The sequence below is a fragment of the Lepidochelys kempii genome, chromosome 3, assembly GCF_965140285.1.
Source record: "Lepidochelys kempii isolate rLepKem1 chromosome 3, rLepKem1.hap1, whole genome shotgun sequence".
In the NCBI taxonomy this organism is placed as follows: Eukaryota; Metazoa; Chordata; order Testudines; family Cheloniidae; genus Lepidochelys; species Lepidochelys kempii.
Window position 1 is genome coordinate 76,000,529 of NC_136382.1, and position 12,687 is coordinate 76,013,215.

General features: G+C 46.8%; 1 protein-coding gene across 7 annotated transcripts in view; it reads right to left on the reverse strand.

The window, feature by feature from the left end:
* The window catches only part of FBXL4 (F-box and leucine rich repeat protein 4), a 119,129-nt gene extending 108,264 nt beyond the window's left edge, over positions 1-10,865 (reverse strand). For 3 of the 7 annotated variants that reach the window (XM_073336827.2, XM_073336821.2, XM_073336825.2), the window contains exon 1: positions 10,763-10,778. The gene's annotated coding sequence lies outside the window, so the exon portion shown is untranslated. Of the gene's footprint in view, positions 1-10,691 lie in introns of all 7 variants that reach the window. The other 4 variants (XM_073336823.2, XM_073336824.2, XM_073336822.2 and 1 more) reach the window with 4 other exon arrangements.
* Positions 10,866-12,687: the final 1,822 nt, after the last annotated feature.

A 12,687-nucleotide genomic window follows, 5' to 3' on the forward strand; every position in this document is an offset into this window, starting at 1 on the left:
GCAGTTTTCAAACTTTTTTTCTGGCGACCCAGTTGAAGAAAATTGTTGATGCCCATGACCCAACGAAACTGGGAATGAGGGGTTTGGGATGTGGGAGGGGCTCAGGGCTGGGGCAGAGGGTTAGGGTGTGGGGGTGAGGGCTGCAGGGATGGGAATGAGGGGTTCAGGGTGTGGGAGGGGGCTCTGGGCTGGGGGTGCAGGCTCTGGGGTGGGGCCAGGGATGATGGGTGTGGGGTGCAGGAGGGGGCTCAGGCTTACCTCCAACAGCTCCCAGTCAGCGGCGCAGTTAGGGTGCAGAGGCAGACTTCCAGCTTGTCCTGGCACTGCAAACCGCACTGGGCCCCGGAAGGTCCAGCTCCTAGGCAGAGACGCACAAGCAGCTCCGTGCAACTCTCGCCCTCATGCATTGCCCCCCCCAGCTCCCAATGGCTGGTTCCCGGCCAATAGGAGTGCGGAGCTGGTGCTCAGGGAGGGGGCAGCACGTGGAGGCCCGTGGCCCCCCCACCTTGGATCCAGACCTGCTGCTGGCTGCTTCTGGGGCGCAGCACGGTTGCAGAACAGTAGGGACTATCCTGCCTTAACTGGGCAGCACCGCTGACGGGACTTTTAACAGCCCGGTCAGCAGTGCTGACCAGAGCCGTCACAACCCAGTGCCTTACATTCCTCGATGCAGTACTGGGTCGCGACCTGCAGTTTGAAAACCACTGATCTAGATCTCCTCTATAATGGGCCATAGAACTTCCCCCAAATAACCCTAGAGCAGTGGTTCTCAAAGCCGGTCCGCCGCTTGTTCAGCCCAGACCGCCAGGGGCTTTCCCTGGTTTGTTTACCTGCCACGTCCGCAAGTTTGGCCGATCGCGGCTCCCACTGGCTGCAGTTCGCCGTTCCAGGGCAATGGGGGCTGCAGAAAGAGGCGCGGGCCGACGGACGTGCTGGCCGCCCTTCCCACAGCCCCCATTGGACTGGAGCGGCGAACCGCGGCCAGTGGGAGCGGCGAACCGCGGCCAGTGGGAGCGGCGAACCGCGGCCAGTGGGAGCGGCGAACCGCGGCCAGTGGGAGCGGCGAACCGCGGCCAGTGGGAGCGGCGAACCGCGGCCAGTGGGAGCGGCGAACCGCGGCCAGTGGGAGCGGCGAACCGCGGCCAGTGGGAGCGGCGAACCGCGGCCAGTGGGAGCGGCGAACCGCGGCCAGTGGGAGCGGCGAACCGCGGCCAGTGGGAGCGGCGAACCGCGGCCAGTGGGAGCGGCGAACCGCGGCCAGTGGGAGCGGCGAACCGCGGCCAGTGGGAGCGGCGAACCGCGGCCAGTGGGAGCGGCGAACCGCGGCCAGTGGGAGCGGCGAACCGCGGCCAGTGGGAGCGGCGAACCGCGGCCAGTGGGAGCGGCGAACCGCGGCCAGTGGGAGCGGCGAACCGCGGCCAGTGGGAGCGGCGAACCGCGGCCAGTGGGAGCGGCGAACCGCGGCCAGTGGGAGCGGCGAACCGCGGCCAGTGGGAGCGGCGAACCGCGGCCAGTGGGAGCGGCGAACCGCGGCCAGTGGGAGCGGCGAACCGCGGCCAGTGGGAGCGGCGAACCGCGGCCAGTGGGAGCGGCGAACCGCGGCCAGTGGGAGCGGCGAACCGCGGCCAGTGGGAGCGGCGAACCGCGGCCAGTGGGAGCGGCGAACCGCGGCCAGTGGGAGCGGCGAACCGCGGCCAGTGGGAGCGGCGAACCGCGGCCAGTGGGAGCGGCGAACCGCGGCCAGTGGGAGCGGCGAACCGCGGCCAGTGGGAGCGGCGAACCGCGGCCAGTGGGAGCGGCGAACCGCGGCCAGTGGGAGCGGCGAACCGCGGCCAGTGGGAGCGGCGAACCGCGGCCAGTGGGAGCGGCGAACCGCGGCCAGTGGGAGCGGCGATGGGCCGAACCTGCAGACGCGGCAGGTAAACAAACTGGCCCAGCCCGCCAGGGGCTTTCCCTGAACAAGCAGCAGACCGGCTTTGAGAACCATTGCGCTAGAGCATATCTCTTAGAAAATCATATACAAAAATATTTGACTGCTCCTCTTTCTGTCCTACTCTCTGTACAGTAGGACATCCAAGAGTGAATTTACCAGATGCTGGTGGATCCGTGCTGATCCATGTGTGCGCTATCTGGTCACTTGGCAGTATGGAATAACTGTCCAGATTTTCCCAGAATTAACTGATATAAACAAAATTAGGTAGCATGGTGGGAGTAAGCATGCAAACAGTTCAGCCACAGAAAGACTGCAGAGTGGACATACCGTATATACTCATTCATTAGCCCGTTCGTTTGTAAGCCGATCCCCCCAAGATGGATACGTAAAAATGTCTGACCCTTTCATAAGTCGACCCTATATTTCAGGGCTTGGCAAACTCTGGCTCCCGGCCCATCAGAATAAGCTGCTGGCAAGTTGGGATGTTTTATTTACCTGGAACATCCGCAGGCACAGAGCCCCTCAGCTCCCAGTGGCCACAGTTTGCTGTTCCCAGCCAATGGGAGCTGCAGGAAGCGTGCGGGCCAAGAAACATGCTGGCCGCCATTTCCCGCAGCTCCCATTGGCTGGGAACAGCGAACCGCGGCCACTGAGAGCTGAGGGGCTCCCTGCCTGCGAATGCTCCCGGTAAACAAAATGACAACGTATTAGATATCTATTTCAATAATTCAATAGAGCTTACAATCGTCAAATTTTGGTGTAGATCAGTTGATAAGCTGACCCCTGCTCTTTAATTCTTCACTTTTTTACCAAAAAAATTCAGCTTATGAATGAGTATATACGGTACCAAAAAAAAAAAAAAAAAAGATTGAGTTAACCTTTTATATAAGAGTTGCAAAACCATAGTTGTGATTGTATTTGTAACATTGACAGGATGTCTGTTCTGGTAGATGTTTGGCTATAACGTCTCCAGAAACGTGGCACAGCTTTCATTCCTCTATTCCTCTATCAAAAAAATCAGTTGAATAATTTAAATTTTTAAAGTAGTAGTATGGTATAAGGACCCGAACAGAATGCTTTTGGAAGAACGATAGGTAGGGGTTTATTCTAAAATGAGCTTAAAATAAATTCCTAATTTTTCTCTAAAACTTGGTGGCCAAATTTCACACAGGTTTAGCTTTTATGTCCTTTGAATTTTCAATGTAGTTTTTGCTTTGTTTTTCTTAATAAACTAAATTTTTGAATAAAAGCCTTTGAGTCTGGGCTCTGGCCAAAAAGTTTTCTTATCAGTCCTACTTTTCATTGCTGACCGATATCTTTTAAAAGAGACACATCAGACTTGATAAAGAGACAAACCGTAAGAGATCTGGGGCAAATGTTGGATATAGCGTCAACTGTAGACATTATTTATATTATAATGTAGAACCTGTGTATGACTGATGGAGGTTAGAGGCAAACTAATCAGAACTATGGGGGCCAGGTGCACAGAAGCCTGATTGATTAACTGGGGGCCACAAGCACTAGAGCCTGATTGGTTGATTATCAGGCAATAAACCCTTAAAATGAAAAATTATTTTTAAAAGGTATATTAGGGTACCTTCCCCCCCCCACAATTATGCACACTTCAGTTTAAGTACAAAGACGCCTTTTTTTAACTGCCAACTCTGCAAATTGAGTCCATGATCTGAATGTTACCCCCTGTCCTTTCTAGCTAGTCCCCAAGAAAGATTCTGCAAGTGGAACTTAATTAACAATTCTGTTAATGTATAAGCTAGAAACAATCTAGCCATTCACCCATTACTTTATTGGCTCTGGAAAACTAACAGGAGTAAAAAGCAGTAAGTATTATCAACAAAAGAAACTATGTGATTCAGAATATACAATGAGAACAGATCTGTTGAGTAAAAGTTAACTTCTTAAAATAAACTTTTCTGACTACTTATTTTATATACTTACTTTCTTGACTACTACTGTCTGACTATTTATAAAATGTCAGTTTAATCTGCATAAGTTTTCAGTTTGTCATGCATGTACAATATCACATCTTTCTACTGAAGTAGTCTGAGTGGCTGCTGACAGATTTATTCATTTGGACCATCAAAAAACAACCAGAAACAGGGCTGTTAGGCAATCATTCAAGGGTGCTATCAACCCCATGAAATAGGATGATTTAACAAAAGTGATCAGTGATGGGAAAGACCACTTCCCAGAGAAAATGTGTCATGTGCAACAGCAGTTCTCAACCGGGGTACTGGAGCCCCCTGAGGGGCCGTGAGCAGGTTTCAGGGGGGCCACCAAGCAGGGTCAGTGTTAGACTTGCTGGGGCCCAGGCCAGAAAACTGAAGCCCTGCTATGTTCGACTGAAGCCTGGGGCTCCCAGCCCTGCCACCTGGGGCTGAAGCTGAAGCCTGAGCAACTTAGCTTTGCAGGGACCCCTGTGGTGTGGAGCCCTGGGCAATTATCCTGCTTGATATGCCTTAACTGGCTTTTATGTGCAGAAAAGCAGTTCTTGTGGCACTGGTGGGCCGTAGAGTTTTTATAGCCTTTTGGAGAAGGTGGGGAGGCTCAGAAAGAAAAAGGCTGAGAATCCCTGATGTACAAAATATGCCAATCTTCCATCCAGTCTCTAAACCAGTGATCCCCAAACTGTGGGGCACGCCCCCTCTAGTGGGGCATGGAGGAACGTTCGGGGGCAGCGGGTGGAATGCGGCGAGGCTCAAGTCAGCCCCTATGGGCGGTGGACAGGGAGCACCACCCAGCCCCACTCTGCTCCCAGCTCCGCTCAGTCCCCACCTCCAGACCAAGCTGTGACTCCGCTCCTGTCCACGGCCCCAGCCGCAGCTCGGGCCTCAATCCCAGCCCCAGCTATGGCTCCTGGCTCATGCTCCCGGCTCTGGTCCTACTCCCAGCCCCACTTCCAGCGCCGGCTGCGACTCCCAGGGGGATGTAGACTGGGTAAGGGAGGGGCGCAACAGAAAAATTTTGGGGACCACTGCTCTAAACGAAGGGAGAAGATCCAAACCATAGGTATCTCTGAAAAGCAAGATTACAATGTGAATGGACTCTAGGGAATTAGAAAGGAAATATACAAACATAAGGAATGGGGAAAAAACGGGAAAAGGAGAGGCGACAGGACAGGAAGGATGGTTTGGTGGTTAGGCACTAGCCTAGAACTTGGGTTCGTGTCCCTGCTCCACCAGACACCCTTGTATGATCTCAGACAACTCAGTATCTCTGTGCCTTACCTCCCCATCTGTAAAATGGGGATAATAGCATTCCCTACCTCAGCGGGATATTGAGGTAAATATATTAAAGTTTGTGACAACACTGAGATACTACAGTAATACTGCAGAGGGCCACAGAATTGATAAATTTAATAAAAATGTGTTAGTCTAGACATTAGAGAAGGAAAAGAATTCCAAAAGAGTTAAATAAGCGATTTCATAATTAATCTTCATTAAGAAAAAAGGGAGAAGAAGGGATCACTATTATAGAGTAGGATTAATCAAGTATGAGACTATGAGACAGCTGTAGTAACTATTCTGCTTCACTTTTAAAAGACTGAGAATCATACAGCATTAAACGCTAATGAAAATTTGGTCATGGTGGTGTGAAGGATTGATAAGCAGCTAATGAATGAATTACACTAATCATATGTAAATCAGCAGGGACAGATGATATGCAGTTATCAGTCCAGGAATAAACCCAGGATATGGTTTATTTCCAATTAAAGGGAATCATGTCTAAGGGCTTGTCCACACTGGGAAGTTAATTTGGATTAACGGGGGGTGTGAATTTAAAGGAGAACAGGTATTCCTGAATTAACTCCTTCTGTGGAGACTTATTCCAGAATAAGGGCATGGCTACATTGCAAACGTCAAAGCGCTGTCACGGGAGCGCTCTCACGGCAGTGCTTTGAAGTGCGAGCATGGTCATGCACAACTGCTGGGAAAGAGCTCTCCCAGCGCTCCTGGCAATCCACCTCCACAAGGGGATTAGCTCCAAGTGCTGAGAGCCGCACTGTTTACACTAGTGCTTAAAAGCACTCTGACTTGCTGCACTCAGGGGGGTGATTTTTCCGGACTGGAGTGGTCCTTGGAAGAATGGCAGAATCCTAAACAGCAGAGGCAGGCTTCCAAGCAGGGTAAAAAAACTTCAACGAGAGGTACAGTAACTTCTCACTTAATGTTGTAGTTATGTTCCTAAAAAATGCAACTTTAAGTGAACGATGTTAAGCAAATCCAATTTCCCCATAAGAATTAATGTAAATGGGGGGGGGGGTTAGGTTCCAGGGAAATTTTTTTCACCAGACAAAAGACTATTTTTTATATATAAACACACACACACACACACACACACACACAGTATAAGTTTTAAACAAACAATTTAAGACTGGTACACAGTGATGATGATTCTGAAGCTTGGTTGAGGTGGTGAAGTCAGAGGATGGGATATTTCCCAGGGAAGCCCTTACTGCTAAATGATGAACTAGCAATCAGCTGAGCCCTCAAGGGCTAACCCATTGTTGTTAATGTAGCCTCACGCTCTACAAGGCAACAGGAATGGAGGGAGGCAAGGCAGCAGAGCAGACAGACACACACACCCTATGTGAGAGAGAGAGAGAGAGAGAGAGAGGTGCACAAGGCCCCTTTAAGTACGCTGACCCCACTTTAAGTACACTGCCTTTTTAAGTAGATCAGCAAGTTGAGACAGATGCTGCTGCCAGGAAGCTCCCTCCGTCCTGAGCCCTGTGGTGCCCCGTCCCCACACCGTTCTATGGAAATGGGGTAAGCCGGGTGAAGGAGCAGGGGGGAGGGGGACACTCTGATTAGCCCCCCTCTTTCCCCCACCCCGCACAGCAAGCAGGAGGGTCCAGGGAGCAGCTCCAAGACAGAGGGCAGGAGCAGCACGACAGTGTGGGGAGGGATAGCTGAACTGCTGGCAATTGGTAGCCTGCTGGGCGGCTGCTGCACAGGGAACTTAGGGGAAAGTGGAGCTGATAGGGAGGCTGCCAGTTCACCCTGGTTCCAAGCCCCCCACCAGCTAGTTCCAATAGGCTGCTCTTCCTGCAAGCAATGGACAAAGCAGGCGGCTGCCAAACCACGTTATAAGGGAGCATTTCTCAACTTTAAACAAGTATATTCTCTAATTGATCAGCAACGTAACAATGTTAACCGGGAGGACTTTAAGTGAGGAGTTACTGTATATAGATCAATTATGTCTTTAACCTCACCCACTCTCGGGCCTTCAACTACCACCTATACAAATAATCAATTGCTAGATCCCTAATCTTTCCTTTCCTCTTTTCAATCTAAAACCTTTTGCTATCCTTTGCATACCTAACCTTGGCTATCCGCTCCACCCCCCCATCAACCAAAAATAACCAAAAAGTGAATTCCACGTGTTGCTCCTAAACCATCCCTTCTCCCTCCTTTCTCCAAAATTCTTTCACATCATCCACTACTTTGAAACAACACTCTTCTCTTCAGTCCCTACAATTAGCTTCCTCTTGCTCTCGACAGTAAGTTTCATTCCCACCTTTAAGATTCTGTGTAAATCCATTCCTACCTATGTCAGTTTTTACTTTGTCCTACTGCCTAACTGCCTTTGTCCTAACTAGTTGTTGCCTACCTGGAACCAATTTTGTAGCCCTCTCCTATAATACCAGATTAGAAAGACACTGGAAACATTGTAGAGGATACAGCAAAAATACAGAATTTAGCAATAACAGCGATGTACAGCATGTGCTCTATAAAGCCTGAAAACACTAGTGAAATACGTGCTTTAAAATTTTGGAGTAGAACCTTAAGAGAAAGACTCTGTTAATGGGGAGGGTCTATGCTTCTGTGGAGATAAAGCGTTATTTAGTGGTTAGAGCAAGAAACGGACATCAAGACTCCTGGATTAGAATACAGTAGAACCTCAGAGTTACGAACACCAGAGTTACGAACTGATCGGTCAACCACATACCTCATTTGGAACCAGAAGTATGCAATCAGGCAGCAGCAGAGACAAAAAAAGGCAAATACAGTACAGTACTGTATTAAATGTAAATTACTAAAAAAAAAAATAAAGGGAAAGTTTAAAAAAGATTTCACAAGATAAGGAAACTGTTTCTGTGCTTGTTTCACTTAGATTAAGATAGTTAAAAGCTGCATTTTTCTTCTGCATAGTAACGTTTCAAAACTGTATTAAATCAATGTTCAGTTGTAAACTTTTGAAAGAACAACAATAATATTTTGTTCAGAGTTACGAACAACTTCCATTCCTGTGGTGTTTGTAACGGAGATTCTACTGAAGATGCTTGAGAGTCAATTCCCCTTGTAAAGTATTCTGAAATCCCTAAATGAGAGATGCTGTATTACTGCAAAATATTGTTATAGGTTAGGCATAATCACTGCCCTTCATTGAAAGACAGTCCTAATCAGCCATTAAGCATCTTTATGGAACAACATAACAAACAATAGCAGCCTCCACGAAAAACACAGGTACATGTCACCACTCAAAACAAAGGCACAGGCAAGTTGTGTGTGCACTGAGGGGTTTTGCTGGTTATTGTTTTGTGAGGATTTGTATGTCTGTGAAAGACAGACAAACACCAGAGAAGAACTCAGAGAAGGAGCAGAAATCCAAGGACACTGCACAAGCACTGGGAGCATGGCCCTTAGAAAAAAAACAAGAGAGAAAGCTTTTTCAGTTCAGTGCTGGCTGAAAGAGGCTTAGAACCGTAAGCAAAACACAAGACAAAGTTTCGATTCCTACTGTATTCAGGGAAACAAGGTCTTCGCATATTCTTTATAAGTAGACAGAGTTGCATCAAAAAAATACTTCATTTCATCACCCATTTCTCCTCATTACTGGAACAACCCTCAAGACCCCAAATTTTTGGATAACCATTCAGGTTGATGGAGGTAATAACATGTTACAATTTATTGATTTTATTGGTTCTCCTAATCTTTACTATTCAAACAGTATGTGAAATGCAATTTCTATGCAAAATCCTTTAATTTCTAAATGTTTGTGTTAATATTAAGTAATTTGAACCATTACATTATAAAATCATTCTGTATAAGCAAGTTAGTAAAGTCAGAATTCTCTGCAGAGAATGCCATTTCAGTGTAGAATTTATTGTTTCCTTTAAACAGAATAGATGTACTCCAGTAACTTTATAGAGAAAGTATGAATCACAAACAGGTTAAAACAGAGCATTCAAGAGAAAATAAGTCACTGATGCACAATAATAATTTTCATCCAGTCTTCACCCCAGACAAGATCATTATGTTTAGTTACACTCCTTTGGACTATTTTAGCCCCTTCTTTGGGGTTTACATATACAGTGTCATTTTCTGGCCTCTGACCAACCTCCCATATCAGTGACCAATTTATCTATTTCATTCACTTAATCTTTCAAAGTCAGTTTACCAGTCCTTCAAATCATTTTTGTTGTACAAGGGGAAAATAGGTCATATGAGTGCAACATGAGTCACTGACCCATCAGAACAACATGCAAAAGAAAAAAAATTGAATATTGTTGCTTTGAGAGCAGTAAAGTGAAGGGTCTGGAGTGACAGCACACAACAAATCACAGAAATTAGAGTCTGAAAAGATATGAGGTCATCTAGTTCATCCCAGTGCCAGGGCAGGATTGCTCCCTACAGTATATTTCCTAGACATTAGCTTGAGGAGTGATACTATTGCAAGAAAAGTGAATACTATATATACTAATATGTACATATAGGGGGGAAAAAACAATTTTTTTAAGGCCAGAGAAGGAATAATTCCTCTTTACACAAGCCTTGCTAATACCACACTGGGGAGTACTATGCAGGGTTTTGTTCTGCTCGCTATTAAAAAAAACGTACCAACACTGATAAATTACAAGGAATATACAGATGACAAAAGGAATGGAGGGCATGACCTATGAAGAAAGATTAACGGACCTTAATACGTACACTTAGATAAAAGATGGCAAAGGGGAAATCTGTTAATTATCATTACACATGGATGCACAGAGGGGACACTAAATCCTTCCATACTAAAGTCCCACCACAGATTAGCATCATCTAACGTTAATTACATAGATTCCAGGAACATCTAAACGTAACATACTGACATCAAAAACTGTATATAACAGATTCATACTAAATACTTCAAACTCAGACAGCATTTGTGTTTTTTCATATACTGTGTTTTGACATAAAAAACAGCTGTTTCACACATCCTAAAAACTATTTTAACATTCAATATTATGACAATCTTAACTATTTAAAATCCTAAATGTAACACAACAAGAACTATTCAGATGTGGGTTACTATTTGTAGTGTCAAACTGTTCAGAATGTACAACTTCTATCACATCCCTCTTTTCAAACCTCTGTATTGGTTGACTCTCTCCTCCCATTAAGGCAAGAGTGGATATTAAATATGTTTTAACACTCAAGTATAGATAGCACAAGTTGTATTTTAACATGTGTTATCTGGTCAAGGTAAACCCAAGCTTGTTTCCTAATGTTTACCTCAACCACCTAATGTGTTAAAATACAACTTGTCTACACTAGGTTAAACAATTTTTATTCTATCCTCAACAAGACCTAAAAGTCTACCTATACACCAACACCCTTCATTTTTGAATATCCTCCCAGTCACTGCAAAACAAAATCTCCCTCTCTTTCACTAAAACAAAACAAAAAAAAAACCTCACCAAACCTGGTTCAGTACTTCTTTTAACAAGTAACGCCTAGCACAATTATGTCCTCACCTTTTCTTCCAGTTATTGCATTGCTTTTTCTTTGTAGTTAGTTTGTGAATTAATGTTTTGGATATCTTTACCTGTTGCTCAGTAGCACTGTATTTGCATAGTTCATGGATTGTTAGCTCTCAGAGGAAGACTCACTGCTCTTGGGAACTGTTCATTCAGCAACATGTAGACCAACAGACCTTTAAATAAGAAATAATAATTCACATAGAGTGAAGTACACAAATATATAAAAGTGACTTTGCTATTTTAAAAAACCTATATATAATCAAATAACCACCTACAATGGATAAATCCTTTTTTATATTAAATTAGCAAAAAGCAACTACTTTAAAATCTACAGCAGTGGTCCCCAAACTGTGGGACTTGCCCCCTAGGGAGACACGGAGGAAAGTTTGGAGGGGCATGGCAGGGCTTGGGCTACGGGGAGGGAGTGCCACCCAGCCCCACCCCCAGCTCCGGTCTCAGCCCTGACACAGTCCCCTGACTCTGGTCATGGCCCCAGCTGTAGCTCCGGCCTCGACCATAGCCCAATTCCCGGCCATGGCCCTGGCCCCTGAGCAGGGGGCAGGGACGCAGAGAGATTCCATTACAGGTAAGGGGGACCATGACGTTAAAAGTTTGGGGACCACTGATCTACAGTCTTTTTACAGCAATTAAAAAATGTGAAGCTTCCAAGTTCTACACATTGCTAAGAATATGTACAATCTTATATCCCTATTACTGTCAAACTCATCTTCCTCCTAACGTCTCCTCTTTCTGTTGTGTTACATACTCCTGGTCCAATCTTAGTTTACAAGCTCTTTGGAGCAGAGACTGTCTTTCACTGGCTGTTTGTACCCCTGAATGATGTGCGTCCAGCTTGGGCCTCTGAGCATCAATGGACTATAAAAAAAAAATCAAACTCTGAGCAATCAGGTTAACCATTTTGCTACTGCCCACGGCTGTTGTGTGAAGATCTATGAAATTCTAGCATTCACTGGAACACTAGTAACACAATGTGCATTTTGCCATATCTTAGTTCTCCATGGAATCTGTTACGGAAGGGTGATCTACTTTCATTAACAGTATGGAATGTACACATGCCTGCTAAGGTGATGCATCACATCAGGAGAAGAAAGCACATTAGGTTTGACTATGTCCTATATTGGTAATGCAAGAATTAGCTTTCCCTGAGAAAAAAAGATGGGGTTACTGAGATGAGCACGGGTACGTGTGGGTAAATACAGCAGGCAGATAGAGCTTCGGTACGTAGGGGTTCAGCAATGGTAGGTACAGATGGATTTGGCAAATGGAAAGAACTTAGGTGGGTAGGTACGTGCTCAGCACTGGGAAGTACAGATGTGTTTGGTGACTGGAAGGAGCCACGGTGGGGGAGATGTTCAGCAGTAGGGTGGTGGGCAGCTGGAAAGAGCCTGGGGGAGCAGAAGTTCAGTACTGGGAGGAGCAGATGGTTTTGGTGGCTGGAAAGAGCGGGAGGAGTAGGTGTTCCACACTTTGAGGGGGCAGGGAGAAGATGGGTTTGTAAGCTGGAGGGGGGAGGGATAGCTCAGTCATTTGCGCATTGACCTGCTAAAGCCAGGGTTGTGAGTTCAATCTTTGAGGGGGCCATTTAGGGATCTGGGGCAAAAATTGGGGATTGGTCCTGCTTTGAGCAGGGGATTGGACTAGATGACCTCCTGAGATCCCTTCCAATCCTGATATTCTATGATCCGGGGGCCAGGGTAGGAGTTCAGCACGGGGAGGGGCAGGCAGGATTGCCAAATCTCCAGGAATTAAAGATTAATGTTTGATAATGTCACATGATAAAGTCTCCAGGAATTCATCCAAACAGAGTTGGCAACCCTAGTCCAGCAGCCAGAAGGTGCCGGGGGGGGGGAGGGAGCTGGGCGGGTTGGGCAGCGGGAAGGTGCCGGGGGGGGGGGAGGGAGCTGGGCGGGTTGGGCAGCGGGAAGGTGCCGGGGGGGGGGGAGGGAGCTGGGCGGGTTGGGCAGCGGGA